Here is a 14,209-nt window from a genome sequence, read left to right as displayed (position 1 = left end):
GAAGAGAAAAGAGAAAAGAAGAGAAAAGAGAAAAAAGAAAGGGGTAAAGAAGTGAAGAGAAGAGAAAGGAGAAATGAAGAGAAAAGAAGAGAAAAGAGAAAAAAGAAAAGAAGAGAAACTAGAGAAAAGAGAAAAGAAGATAAAAGAATAGAGCAAAGAAGAGAAAAGTGATAATTAAAAAGAGAAGAGAAAAGAGAAAAGAGGAGAAAACAAGGGAAAAGTGAAAAGAAGAGAAATGAAGTGAAAAGAGAAAAAAGACAGGGGTAAAGAAGTGAAGAGAATAGAAAGGAGAAATGAAGAGAAAAGAAGAGAAAAGAGAAAAAAGAAAAGAAGAGAAACTAGAGAAAAGAGAAAAGAAGATAAAAGAATAGAGCAAAGAAGAGAAAAGTGATAATTAAAAAGAAAAGAAGAGAAAAGAGAAAAGAAGAGAAATGAAGAGAAAAGAAGAGAAAAGAGAAAAAAGAAAAGAAGAGAAAACAAGATAAAAGAGAAAAGAGAAAGTGTTGAAGAAGAGAAAAAAGAAAAGGGAAAAGACGAAAAAAGAGAAAAGAAAAGAGAAAAGAAGAGAATAGAAGAAAAAAGAGAAAAGAGAAAAAAAGAGAATAGAAGACAAAAGAGAAAAGAAGAGAAAAGAAAAGAGTGAAGAAGAGAAAAGTGATAAGTGAAAAGAAAAGAAGAGAAAAGAGAAAAGAAGAGAAATGAAAGGAAAATAAGAGAAAAGAGAAAAGAAGAGAAAAGAGAAACGAAGAGAAAAGAAGAGAAAAGTGAAAAGAAGAGAAATGAAGAGGAAAGAAGAGAAAAGAGAAAGGGTTAAAAAAGAGAAAAGAGGAGAAATGAGAAAAGGTGTGAAATGAAGAGAAAAGAGAATAGAAAAGTGAAAAGAAGAGAATAGAAGAAAAAAGAGAAAAGAGAAATGAAGAGAAAATAAGAGAAAAGAGAAAAGAAGAGAAAACAAGAGAAAAGAGGAGAAAACAAGGGAAAAGTGAAAAGAAGAGAAATGAAGAGAAAAGAGAAAAAAGACAGGGGTAAAGAAGTGAAGAGAATAGAAAGGAGAAATGAAGAGAAAAGAAGAGAAAAGAGAAAAAAGAAAAGAAGAGAAACTAGAGAAAAGAGAAAAGAAGATAAAAGAATAGAGCAAAGAAGAGAAAAGTGATAATTAAAAAGAAAAGAAGAGAAAAGAGAAAAGAAGAGAAATGAAGAGAAAAGAAGAGAAAAGAGAAAAAAGAAAAGAAGAGAAAACAAGATAAAAGAGAAAAGAGAAAGTGTTGAAGAAGAGAAAAAAGAAAAGGGAAAAGACGAAAAAAGAGAAAAGAAAAGAGAAAAGAAGAGAATAGAAGAAAAAAGAGAAAAGAGAAAAAAGAGAATAGAAGACAAAAGAGAAAAGAAGAGAAAAGAAAAGAGTGAAGAAGAGAAAAGTGATAAGTGAAAAGAAAAGAAGAGAAAAGAGAAAAGAAGAGAAATGAAAGGAAAATAAGAGAAAAGAGAAAAGAAGAGAAAAGAGAAACGAAGAGAAAAGAAGAGAAAAGTGAAAAGAAGAGAAATGAAGAGGAAAGAAGAGAAAAGAGAAAAGAGAAAGGGTTAAAGAAGAGAAAAGAGGAGAAATGAGAAAAGGTGTGAAATGAAGAGAAAAGAGAATACAAAAGTGAAAAGAAGAGAATAGAAGAAAAAAGAGAAAAGAGAAATGAAGAGAAAAGAAGAGAAAAGAGGAGAAAACAAGGGAAAAGTGAAAAGAAGAGAAATGAAGAGAAAAGAGAAAAGAAGAGAAAAGAGAAAAAAGAAAGGGGTAAAGAAGTGAAGAGAAGAGAAAGGAGAAATGAAGAGAAAAGAAGAGAAAAGAGAAAAAAGAAAAGAAGAGAAACTAGAGAAAAGAGAAAAGAAGATAAAAGAATAGAGCAAAGAAGAGAAAAGTGATAATTAAAAAGAAAAGAAGAGAAAAGAGAAAAGAGGAGAAAACAAGGGAAAAGTGAAAAGAAGAGAAATGAAGTGAAAAGAGAAAAAAGACAGGGGTAAAGAAGTGAAGAGAATAGAAAGGAGAAATGAAGAGAAAAGAAGAGAAACGAGAAAAAAGAAAAGAAGAGAAACCAGAGAAAAGAGAAAAGAAGATAAAAGAATAGAGCAAAGAAGAGAAAAGTGATAATTAAAAAGAAAATAAGAGAAAAGAGAAAAGAAGAGAAATGAAGAGAAAAGAAGAGAATAGAGAAAAAAGAAAAGAAGAGAAAACAAGATAAAAGAAAAAAAAAGTGTTGAAGAAGAGAAAAAAGAAAAGGGAAAAGACGAAAAAAGAGAAAAGAAAAGAGAAAAGAAGAGAATAGAAGAAAAAAGAGAAAAGAGAAAAGTACTGAAAAGAGATAAGAGAGAAAAGAAGCAAAAAAAGAAAAGAGAAAAAAAGAGAATAGAAGACAAAAGAGAAAAGAAGAGAAAAGAAAAGAGTGAAGAAGAGAAAAGTGATAAGTGAAAAGAAAAGAAGAGAAAAGAGAAAAGAAGAGAAATGAAAAGAGTGAAGAAGAGAAAAGTGATAAGTGAAAAGAAAAGAAGAGAAAAGAGAAAAGAAGAGAAAAGAAAAGAGTGAAGAAGAGAAAAGTGATAAGTGAAAAGAAAAGAAGAGAAAAGAGAAAAGAAGAGAAATGAAGAGAAAAGAAGAGAAAAGAGAAAAAAGAAAAGAAGAGAAAACAAGATAAAAGAGAAAAGAGAAAGTGTTGAAGAAGAGAAAAGTAGAGAAATGAGAAAAGGTGAGAAAAGAAAAGAAAACAAGAGAAAACAAGAGAAAAGAGAAAAGAGGAGAAACCAAGCGAAAAGTGAAAAGAAGACAAATGAAGAGAAAAGAAGGGAAAAGAGAAAAGAGAAAAGAAGAGAAAACAAGAGAAAAGTGAAAAGAAGAGAAATGAAGAGAAAAGAGAAAAGGTGAGAAAAGAAAAGAAAACAAGAGAAAAGAGAATAGTGAAAGGGTTAAAGAAGAGAAAAGAAGAGAAATGAGAAAAGGTGAGAAATGAAGAGAAAAGTGAAAAGAAGAGAAATGAAGAGAAAAGAGAAAAGGTGAGGAATGAAGAGAAAAGAAGAGGAAAGAGTAAAGAAGAGAAAACAAGAGAAAAGAGAAAAGAGAAAAGCGGCGAACACAAGGGAAAAGTGAAAAGAAGAGAAAACAAGAGAAAAGAGAAAAGAAGAGAAAAGAGAAAAAAGAAAGGGGTAAAGAAGTGAAGAGAAGAGAAAGGAGAAATGAAGAGAAAAGAAGAGAAAAGAGAAAAAAGAAAAGAAGAGAAACTAGAGAAAAGAGAAAAGAAGATAAAAGAATAGAGCAAAGAAGAGAAAAGTGATAAGTAAAAAGAAAAGAAGAGAAAAGAGAAAAGAAGAGAAATGAAGAGAAAAGAAGAGAAAAGAGAAAAAAGGAAACAAGAGAAAACAAGATAAAAGAGAAAGTGTTGAAGAAGAGAAAAGAAGAGAAATGAGAAAAGGTGAGAAAAGAAAAGAAAACAAGAGAAAACAAGAGAAAAGAGAAAAGAGGAGAAAACAAGGGAAAATTGAAAAGAAGAGAAATGAAGAGAAAAGAAGAGAAAAGAGAAAAAAGAAAAGAAGAGAAAACAAGATAAAAGAGAAAAGAGAAAGTGTTGAAGAAGAGAAAAGGAGAGAAATGAGAAAAGGTGAGAAAAGAAAAGAAAACAAGAGAAAACAAGAGAAAAGAGAAAAGAGGAGAAACCAAGCGAAAAGTGAAAAGAAGACAAATGAAGAGAAAAGAAGGGAAAAGAGAAAAGAGAAAAGAAGAGAAAACAAGAGAAAAGTGAAAAGAAGAGAAATGAAGAGAAAAGAGAAAAGGTGAGAAAAGAAAAGAAAACAAGAGAAAAGAGAATAGTGAAAGGGTTAAAGAAGAGAAAAGAAGAGAAATGAGAAAAGGTGAGAAATGAAGAGAAAAGTGAAAAGAAGAGAATAGAAGAAAAAAGAGAAAAGAGAAATGAAGAGAAAAGAAGAGAAAAGAGAAAAGAAGAGAAAAGAGGAGAAAACAAGGGAAAAGTGAAAAGAAGAGTAATGAAGAGAAAAGAGAAAAGAAGAGAAAAGAGAAAAAAGAAAGGGGTAAAGAAGTGAAGAGAAGAGAAAGGAGAAAAGAAGAGAAAAGAGAAAAAAGAAAAGAAGAGAAACTAGAGAAAAGAGAAAAGAAGATAAAAGAATAGAGAAAAGAAGAGAAAAGTGATAATTAAAAAGAAAAGAAGAGAAAAGAGAAAAGAGGAGAAAACAAGGGAAAAGTGAAAAGAAGAGAAATGAAGTGAAAAGAGAAAAAAGACAGGGGTAAAGAAGTGAAGAGAATAGAAAGGAGCAATGAAGAGAAAAGAAGAGAAAAGAGAAAAAAGAAAAGAAGAGAAACTAGAGAAAAGAGAAAAGAAGATAAAAGAATAGAGCAAAGAAGAGAAAAGTGATAATTAAAAAGAAAAGAAGAGAAAAGAGAAAAGAAGAGAAATGAAGAGAAAAGAAGAGAAAAGAGAAAAAAGAAAAGAAGAGAAAACAAGATAAAAGAGAAAAGAGAAAGTGTTGAAGAAGAGAAAAAAGAAAAGGGAAAAGACGAAAAAAGAGAAAAGAAAAGAGAAAAGAAGAGAATAGAAGAAAAAAGAGAAAAGAGAAAAAAAGAGAATAGAAGACAAAAGAGAAAAGAAGAGAAAAGAAAAGAGTGAAGAAGAGAAAAGTGATAAGTGAAAAGAAAAGAAGAGAAAAGAGAAAAGAAGAGAAATGAAAGGAAAATAAGAGAAAAGAGAAAAGAAGAGAAAAGAGAAACGAAGAGAAAAGAAGAGAAAAGTGAAAAGAAGAGAAATGAAGAGGAAAGAAGAGAAAAGAGAAAGGGTTAAAGAAGAGAAAAGATGAGAAATGAGAAAAGGTGTGAAATGAAGAGAAAAGAGAATAGAAAAGTGAAAAGAAAAGAATAGAAGAAAAAAGAGAAAAGAGAAATGAAGAGAAAATAAGAGAAAAGAGAAAAGAAGAGAAAACAAGAGAAAAGAGGAGAAAACAAGGGAAAAGTGAAAAGAAGAGAAATGAAGAGAAAAGAGAAAAAAGACAGGGGTAAAGAAGTGAAGAGAATAGAAAGGAGAAATGAAGAGAAAAGAAGAGAAAAGAGAAAAAAGAAAAGAAGAGAAACTAGAGAAAAGAGAAAAGAAGATAAAAGAATAGAGCAAAGAAGAGAAAAGTGATAATTAAAAAGAAAAGAAGAGAAAAGAGAAAAGAAGAGAAATGAAGATAAAAGAAGAGAAAAGAGAAAAAAGAAAAGAAGAGAAAACAAGATAAAAGAGAAAAGAGAAAGTGTTGAAGAAGAGAAAAAAGAAAAGGGAAAAGACGAAAAAAGAGAAAAGAAAAGAGAAAAGAAGAGAATAGAAGAAAAAAGAGAAAAGAGAAAAAAAGAGAATAGAAGACAAAAGAGAAAAGAAGAGAAAAGAAAAGAGTGAAGAAGAGAAAAGTGATAAGTGAAAAGAAAAGAAGAGAAAAGAGAAAAGAAGAGAAATGAAAGGAAAATAAGAGAAAAGAGAAAAGAAGAGAAAAGAGAAACGAAGAGAAAAGAAGAGAAAAGTGAAAAGAAGAGAAATGAAGAGGAAAGAAGAGAAAAGAGAAAAGAGAAAGGGTTAAAGAAGAGAAAAGAGGAGAAATGAGAAAAGGTGTGAAATGAAGAGAAAAGAGAATAGAAAAGTGAAAAGAAGAGAATAGAAGAAAAAAGAGAAAAGAGAAATGAAGAGAAAAGAAGAGAAAAGAGGAGAAAACAAGGGAAAAGTGAAAAGAAGAGAAATGAAGAGAAAAGAGAAAAGAAGAGAAAAGAGAAAAAAGAAAGGGGTAAAGAAGTGAAGAGAAGAGAAAGGAGAAATGAAGAGAAAAGAAGAGAAAAGAGAAAAAAGAAAAGAAGAGAAACTAGAGAAAAGAGAAAAGAAGATAAAAGAATAGAGCAAAGAAGAGAAAAGTGATAAGTAAAAAGAAAAGAAGAGAAAAGAGAAAAGAAGAGAAATGAAGAGAAAAGAAGAGAAAAGAGAAAAAAGGAAACAAGAGAAAACAAGAGAAAACAAGATAAAAGAGAAAAGAGAAAGTGTTGAAGAAGAGAAAAGAAGAGAAATGAGAAAAGGTGAGAAAAGAAAAGAAAACAAGAGAAAACAAGAGAAAAGAGAAAAGAGGAGAAAACAAGGGAAAATTGAAAAGAAGAGAAATGAAGAGAAAAGAAGAGAAAAGAGAAAAAAGAAAAGAAGAGAAAACAAGATAAAAGAGAAAAGAGAAAGTGTTGAAGAAGAGAAAAGGAGAGAAATGAGAAAAGGTGAGAAAAGAAAAGAAAACAAGAGAAAACAAGAGAAAAGAGAAAAGAGGAGAAACCAAGCGAAAAGTGAAAAGAAGACAAATGAAGAGAAAAGAAGGGAAAAGAGAAAAGAGAAAAGAAGAGAAAACAAGAGAAAAGTGAAAAGAAGACAAATGAAGAGAAAAGAGAAAAGGTGAGAAAAGAAAAGAAAACAAGAGAAAAGAGAATAGTGAAAGGGTTAAAGAAGAGAAAAGAAGAGAAATGAGAAAAGGTGAGAAATGAAGAGAAAAGTGAAAAGAAGAGAATAGAAGAAAAAAGAGAAAAGAGAAATGAAGAGAAAAGAAGAGAAAAGAGAAAAGAAGAGAAAAGAGGAGAAAACAAGGGAAAAGTGAAAAGAAGAGAAATGAAGAGAAAAGAGAAAAGAAGAGAAAAGAGAAAAAAGAAAGGGGTAAAGAAGTGAAGAGAAGAGAAAGGAGAAATGAAGAGAAAAGAAGAGAAAAGAGAAAAAAGAAAAGAAGAGAAACTAGAGAAAAGAGAAAAGAAGATAAAAGAATAGAGCAAAGAAGAGAAAAGTGATAATTAAAAAGAAAAGAAGAGAAAAGAGAAAAGAGGAGAAAACAAGGGAAAAGTGAAAAGAAGAGAAATGATGTGAAAAGAGAAAAAAGACAGGGGTAAAGAAGTGAAGAGAATAGAAAGGAGAAATGAAGAGAAAAGAAGAGAAAAGAGAAAAAAGAAAAGAAGAGAAACTAGAGAAAAGAGAAAAGAAGATAAAAGAATAGAGCAAAGAAGAGAAAAGTGATAATTAAAAAGAAAAGAGGAGAAAAGAGAAAAGAAGAGAAATGAAGAGAAAAGAAGAGAAAAGAGAAAAAAGAAAAGAAGAGAAAACAAGATAAAAGAGAAAAGAGAAAGTGTTGAAGAAGAGAAAAAAGAAAAGGGAAAAGACGAAAAAAGAGAAAAGAAAAGAGAAAAGAAGAGAATAGAAGAAAAAAGAGAAAAGAGAAAAGTACTGAAAAGAGATAAGAGAGAAAAGAAGCAAAAAGAGAAAAGAGAAAAAAAGAGAATAGAAGACAAAAGAGAAAAGAAGAGAAAAGAAAAGAGTGAAGAAGAGAAAAGTGATAAGTGAAAAGAAAAGAAGAGAAAAGAGAAAAGAAGAGAAATGAAAGGAAAATAAGAGAAAAGAGAAAAGAAGAGAAAAGAGAAACGAAGAGAAAAGAAGAGAAAAGTGAAAAGAAGAGAAATGAAGAGGAAAGAAGAGAAAAGAGAAAAGAGAAAGGGTTAAAGAAGAGAAAAGAAGAGAAATGAGAAAAGGTGTGAAATGAAGAGAAAAGAGAATAGAAAAGTGAAAAGAAGAGAATTGAAGAAAAAAGAGAAAAGAGAAATGAAGAGAAAATAAGAGAAAAGAGAAAAGAAGAGAAAAGAGGAGAAAACAAGGGAAAAGTGAAAAGAAGAGAAATGAAGAGAAAAGAGAAAAGAAGAGAAAAGAGAAAAAAGAAAGGGGTAAAGAAGTGAAGAGAAGAGAAAGGAGAAAAGAAGAGAAAAGAGAAAAAAGAAAAGAAGAGAAACTAGAGAAAAGAGAAAAGAAGATAAAAGAATAGAGCAAAGAAGAGAAAAGTGATAATTAAAAAGAAAAGAAGTGAAAAGAGGAGAAATGAGAAAAGGTGTGAAATGAAGAGAAAAGAGAATAGAAAAGTGAAAAGAAGAGAATAGAAGAAAAAAGAGAAAAGAGAAATGAAGAGAAAAGAAGAGAAAAGAGAAAAGAAGAGAAAAGAGGAGAAAACAAGGGAAAAGTGAAAAGAAGAGAAATGAAGAGAAAAGAGAAAAGAAGAGAAAAGAGAAAAAAGAAAGGGGTAAAGAAGTGAAGAGAAGAGAAAGGAGAAATGAAGAGAAAAGAAGAGAAAAGAGAAAAAAGAAAAGAAGAGAAACTAGAGAAAAGAGAAAAGAAGATAAAAGAATAGAGCAAAGAAGAGAAAAGTGATAATTAAAAAGAGAAGAGAAAAGAGAAAAGAGGAGAAAACAAGGGAAAAGTGAAAAGAAGAGAAATGAAGTGAAAAGAGAAAAAAGACAGGGGTAAAGAAGTGAAGAGAATAGAAAGGAGAAATGAAGAGAAAAGAAGAGAAAAGAGAAAAAAGAAAAGAAGAGAAACTAGAGAAAAGAGAAAAGAAGATAAAAGAATAGAGCAAAGAAGAGAAAAGTGATAATTAAAAAGAAAAGAAGAGAAAAGAGAAAAGAAGAGAAATGAAGAGAAAAGAAGAGAAAAGAGAAAAAAGAAAAGAAGAGAAAACAAGATAAAAGAGAAAAGAGAAAGTGTTGAAGAAGAGAAAAAAGAAAAGGGAAAAGACGAAAAAAGAGAAAAGAAAAGAGAAAAGAAGAGAATAGAAGAAAAAAGAGAAAAGAGAAAAAAAGAGAATAGAAGACAAAAGAGAAAAGAAGAGAAAAGAAAAGAGTGAAGAAGAGAAAAGTGATAAGTGAAAAGAAAAGAAGAGAAAAGAGAAAAGAAGAGAAATGAAAGGAAAATAAGAGAAAAGAGAAAAGAAGAGAAAAGAGAAACGAAGAGAAAAGAAGAGAAAAGTGAAAAGAAGAGAAATGAAGAGGAAAGAAGAGAAAAGAGAAAGGGTTAAAGAAGAGAAAAGAGGAGAAATGAGAAAAGGTGTGAAATGAAGAGAAAAGAGAATAGAAAAGTGAAAAGAAGAGAATAGAAGAAAAAAGAGAAAAGAGAAATGAAGAGAAAATAAGAGAAAAGAGAAAAGAAGAGAAAACAAGAGAAAAGAGGAGAAAACAAGGGAAAAGTGAAAAGAAGAGAAATGAAGAGAAAAGAGAAAAAAGACAGGGGTAAAGAAGTGAAGAGAATAGAAAGGAGAAATGAAGAGAAAAGAAGAGAAAAGAGAAAAAAGAAAAGAAGAGAAACTAGAGAAAAGAGAAAAGAAGATAAAAGAATAGAGCAAAGAAGAGAAAAGTGATAATTAAAAAGAAAAGAAGAGAAAAGAGAAAAGAAGAGAAATGAAGAGAAAAGAAGAGAAAAGAGAAAAAAGAAAAGAAGAGAAAACAAGATAAAAGAGAAAAGAGAAAGTGTTGAAGAAGAGAAAAAAGAAAAGGGAAAAGACGAAAAAAGAGAAAAGAAAAGAGAAAAGAAGAGAATAGAAGAAAAAAGAGAAAAGAGAAAAAAGAGAATAGAAGACAAAAGAGAAAAGAAGAGAAAAGAAAAGAGTGAAGAAGAGAAAAGTGATAAGTGAAAAGAAAAGAAGAGAAAAGAGAAAAGAAGAGAAATGAAAGGAAAATAAGAGAAAAGAGAAAAGAAGAGAAAAGAGAAACGAAGAGAAAAGAAGAGAAAAGTGAAAAGAAGAGAAATGAAGAGGAAAGAAGAGAAAAGAGAAAAGAGAAAGGGTTAAAGAAGAGAAAAGAGGAGAAATGAGAAAAGGTGTGAAATGAAGAGAAAAGAGAATAGAAAAGTGAAAAGAAGAGAATAGAAGAAAAAAGAGAAAAGAGAAATGAAGAGAAAAGAAGAGAAAAGAGGAGAAAACAAGGGAAAAGTGAAAAGAAGAGAAATGAAGAGAAAAGAGAAAAGAAGAGAAAAGAGAAAAAAGAAAGGGGTAAAGAAGTGAAGAGAAGAGAAAGGAGAAATGAAGAGAAAAGAAGAGAAAAGAGAAAAAAGAAAAGAAGAGAAACTAGAGAAAAGAGAAAAGAAGATAAAAGAATAGAGCAAAGAAGAGAAAAGTGATAATTAAAAAGAAAAGAAGAGAAAAGAGAAAAGAGGAGAAAACAAGGGAAAAGTGAAAAGAAGAGAAATGAAGTGAAAAGAGAAAAAAGACAGGGGTAAAGAAGTGAAGAGAATAGAAAGGAGAAATGAAGAGAAAAGAAGAGAAACGAGAAAAAAGAAAAGAAGAGAAACCAGAGAAAAGAGAAAAGAAGATAAAAGAATAGAGCAAAGAAGAGAAAAGTGATAATTAAAAAGAAAAGAAGAGAAAAGAGAAAAGAAGAGAAATGAAGAGAAAAGAAGAGAATAGAGAAAAAAGAAAAGAAGAGAAAACAAGATAAAAGAAAAAAAAAGTGTTGAAGAAGAGAAAAAAGAAAAGGGAAAAGACGAAAAAAGAGAAAAGAAAAGAGAAAAGAAGAGAATAGAAGAAAAAAGAGAAAAGAGAAAAGTACTGAAAAGAGATAAGAGAGAAAAGAAGCAAAAAAAGAAAAGAGAAAAAAAGAGAATAGAAGACAAAAGAGAAAAGAAGAGAAAAGAAAAGAGTGAAGAAGAGAAAAGTGATAAGTGAAAAGAAAAGAAGAGAAAAGAGAAAAGAAGAGAAATGAAAAGAGTGAAGAAGAGAAAAGTGATAAGTGAAAAGAAAAGAAGAGAAAAGAGAAAAGAAGAGAAAAGAAAAGAGTGCAAAGAGAAAAGTGATAAGTGAAAAGAAAAGAAGAGAAAAGAGAAAAGAAGAGAAATGAAGAGAAAAGAAGAGAAAAGAGAAAAAAGAAAAGAAGAGAAAACAAGATAAAAGAGAAAAGAGAAAGTGTTGAAGAAGAGAAAAGTAGAGAAATGAGAAAAGGTGAGAAAAGAAAAGAAAACAAGAGAAAACAAGAGAAAAGAGAAAAGAGGAGAAACCAAGCGAAAAGTGAAAAGAAGACAAATGAAGAGAAAAGAAGGGAAAAGAGAAAAGAGAAAAGAAGAGAAAACAAGAGAAAAGTGAAAAGAAGAGAAATGAAGAGAAAAGAGAAAAGGTGAGAAAAGAAAAGAAAACAAGAGAAAAGAGAATAGTGAAAGGGTTAAAGAAGAGAAAAGAAGAGAAATGAGAAAAGGTGAGAAATGAAGAGAAAAGTGAAAAGAAGAGAAATGAAGAGAAAAGAGAAAAGGTGAGGAATGAAGAGAAAAGAAGAGGAAAGAGTAAAGAAGAGAAAACAAGAGAAAAGAGAAAAGAGAAAAGCGGCGAACACAAGGGAAAAGTGAAAAGAAGAGAAAACAAGAGAAAAGAGAAAAGAAGAGAAAAGAGAAAAAAGAAAGGGGTAAAGAAGTGAAGAGAAGAGAAAGGAGAAATGAAGAGAAAAGAAGAGAAAAGAGAAAAAAGAAAAGAAGAGAAACTAGAGAAAAGAGAAAAGAAGATAAAAGAATAGAGCAAAGAAGAGAAAAGTGATAAGTAAAAAGAAAAGAAGAGAAAAGAGAAAAGAAGAGAAATGAAGAGAAAAGAAGAGAAAAGAGAAAAAAGGAAACAAGAGAAAACAAGATAAAAGAGAAAGTGTTGAAGAAGAGAAAAGAAGAGAAATGAGAAAAGGTGAGAAAAGAAAAGAAAACAAGAGAAAACAAGAGAAAAGAGAAAAGAGGAGAAAACAAGGGAAAATTGAAAAGAAGAGAAATGAAGAGAAAAGAAGAGAAAAGAGAAAAAAGAAAAGAAGAGAAAACAAGATAAAAGAGAAAAGAGAAAGTGTTGAAGAAGAGAAAAGGAGAGAAATGAGAAAAGGTGAGAAAAGAAAAGAAAACAAGAGAAAACAAGAGAAAAGAGAAAAGAGGAGAAACCAAGCGAAAAGTGAAAAGAAGACAAATGAAGAGAAAAGAAGGGAAAAGAGAAAAGAGAAAAGAAGAGAAAACAAGAGAAAAGTGAAAAGAAGAGAAATGAAGAGAAAAGAGAAAAGGTGAGAAAAGAAAAGAAAACAAGAGAAAAGAGAATAGTGAAAGGGTTAAAGAAGAGAAAAGAAGAGAAATGAGAAAAGGTGAGAAATGAAGAGAAAAGTGAAAAGAAGAGAATAGAAGAAAAAAGAGAAAAGAGAAATGAAGAGAAAAGAAGAGAAAAGAGAAAAGAAGAGAAAAGAGGAGAAAACAAGGGAAAAGTGAAAAGAAGAGTAATGAAGAGAAAAGAGAAAAGAAGAGAAAAGAGAAAAAAGAAAGGGGTAAAGAAGTGAAGAGAAGAGAAAGGAGAAAAGAAGAGAAAAGAGAAAAAAGAAAAGAAGAGAAACTAGAGAAAAGAGAAAAGAAGATAAAAGAATAGAGAAAAGAAGAGAAAAGTGATAATTAAAAAGAAAAGAAGAGAAAAGAGAAAAGAGGAGAAAACAAGGGAAAAGTGAAAAGAAGAGAAATGAAGTGAAAAGAGAAAAAAGACAGGGGTAAAGAAGTGAAGAGAATAGAAAGGAGAAATGAAGAGAAAAGAAGAGAAAAGAGAAAAAAGAAAAGAAGAGAAACTAGAGAAAAGAGAAAAGAAGATAAAAGAATAGAGCAAAGAAGAGAAAAGTGATAATTAAAAAGAAAAGAAGAGAAAAGAGAAAAGAAGAGAAATGAAGAGAAAAGAAGAGAAAAGAGAAAAAAGAAAAGAAGAGAAAACAAGATAAAAGAGAAAAGAGAAAGTGTTGAAGAAGAGAAAAAAGAAAAGGGAAAAGACGAAAAAAGAGAAAAGAAAAGAGAAAAGAAGAGAATAGAAGAAAAAAGAGAAAAGAGAAAAAAAGAGAATAGAAGACAAAAGAGAAAAGAAGAGAAAAGAAAAGAGTGAAGAAGAGAAAAGTGATAAGTGAAAAGAAAAGAAGAGAAAAGAGAAAAGAAGAGAAATGAAAGGAAAATAAGAGAAAAGAGAAAAGAAGAGAAAAGAGAAACGAAGAGAAAAGAAGAGAAAAGTGAAAAGAAGAGAAATGAAGAGGAAAGAAGAGAAAAGAGAAAGGGTTAAAGAAGAGAAAAGATGAGAAATGAGAAAAGGTGTGAAATGAAGAGAAAAGAGAATAGAAAAGTGAAAAGAAAAGAATAGAAGAAAAAAGAGAAAAGAGAAATGAAGAGAAAATAAGAGAAAAGAGAAAAGAAGAGAAAACAAGAGAAAAGAGGAGAAAACAAGGGAAAAGTGAAAAGAAGAGAAATGAAGAGAAAAGAGAAAAAAGACAGGGGTAAAGAAGTGAAGAGAATAGAAAGGAGAAATGAAGAGAAAAGAAGAGAAAAGAGAAAAAAGAAAAGAAGAGAAACTAGAGAAAAGAGAAAAGAAGATAAAAGAATAGAGCAAAGAAGAGAAAAGTGATAATTAAAAAGAAAAGAAGAGAAAAGAGAAAAGAAGAGAAATGAAGAGAAAAGAAGAGAAAAGAGAAAAAAGAAAAGAAGAGAAAACAAGATAAAAGAGAAAAGAGAAAGTGTTGAAGAAGAGAAAAAAGAAAAGGGAAAAGACGAAAAAAGAGAAAAGAAAAGAGAAAAGAAGAGAATAGAAGAAAAAAGAGAAAAGAGAAAAAAAGAGAATAGAAGACAAAAGAGAAAAGAAGAGAAAAGAAAAGAGTGAAGAAGAGAAAAGTGATAAGTGAAAAGAAAAGAAGAGAAAAGAGAAAAGAAGAGAAATGAAAGGAAAATAAGAGAAAAGAGAAAAGAAGAGAAAAGAGAAACGAAGAGAAAAGAAGAGAAAAGTGAAAAGAAGAGAAATGAAGAGGAAAGAAGAGAAAAGAGAAAAGAGAAAGGGTTAAAGAAGAGAAAAGAGGAGAAATGAGAAAAGGTGTGAAATGAAGAGAAAAGAGAATAGAAAAGTGAAAAGAAGAGAATAGAAGAAAAAAGAGAAAAGAGAAATGAAGAGAAAAGAAGAGAAAAGAGGAGAAAACAAGGGAAAAGTGAAAAGAAGAGAAATGAAGAGAAAAGAGAAAAGAAGAGAAAAGAGAAAAAAGAAAGGGGTAAAGAAGTGAAGAGAAGAGAAAGGAGAAATGAAGAGAAAAGAAGAGAAAAGAGAAAAAAGAAAAGAAGAGAAACTAGAGAAAAGAGAAAAGAAGATAAAAGAATAGAGCAAAGAAGAGAAAAGTGATAATTAAAAAGAAAAGAAGAGAAAAGAGAAAAGAGGAGAAAACAAGGGAAAAGTGAAAAGAAGAGAAATGAAGTGAAAAGAGAAAAAAGACAGGGGTAAAGAAGTGAAGAGAATAGAAAGGAGAAATGAAGAGAAAAGAAGAGAAACGAGAAAAAAGAAAAGAAGAGAAACCAGAGAAAAGAGAAAAGAAGATAAAAGAATAGAGCAAAGAAGAGAAAAGTGATAATTAAAAAGAAAA

Source organism: Chiloscyllium punctatum, chromosome 11, assembly GCF_047496795.1.
Source record: "Chiloscyllium punctatum isolate Juve2018m chromosome 11, sChiPun1.3, whole genome shotgun sequence".
Classification (NCBI taxonomy): domain Eukaryota; kingdom Metazoa; phylum Chordata; class Chondrichthyes; order Orectolobiformes; family Hemiscylliidae; genus Chiloscyllium; species Chiloscyllium punctatum.
The sequence above is the reverse complement of the archived record's forward strand: the minus strand, read 5'-3'. Positions refer to the sequence as shown.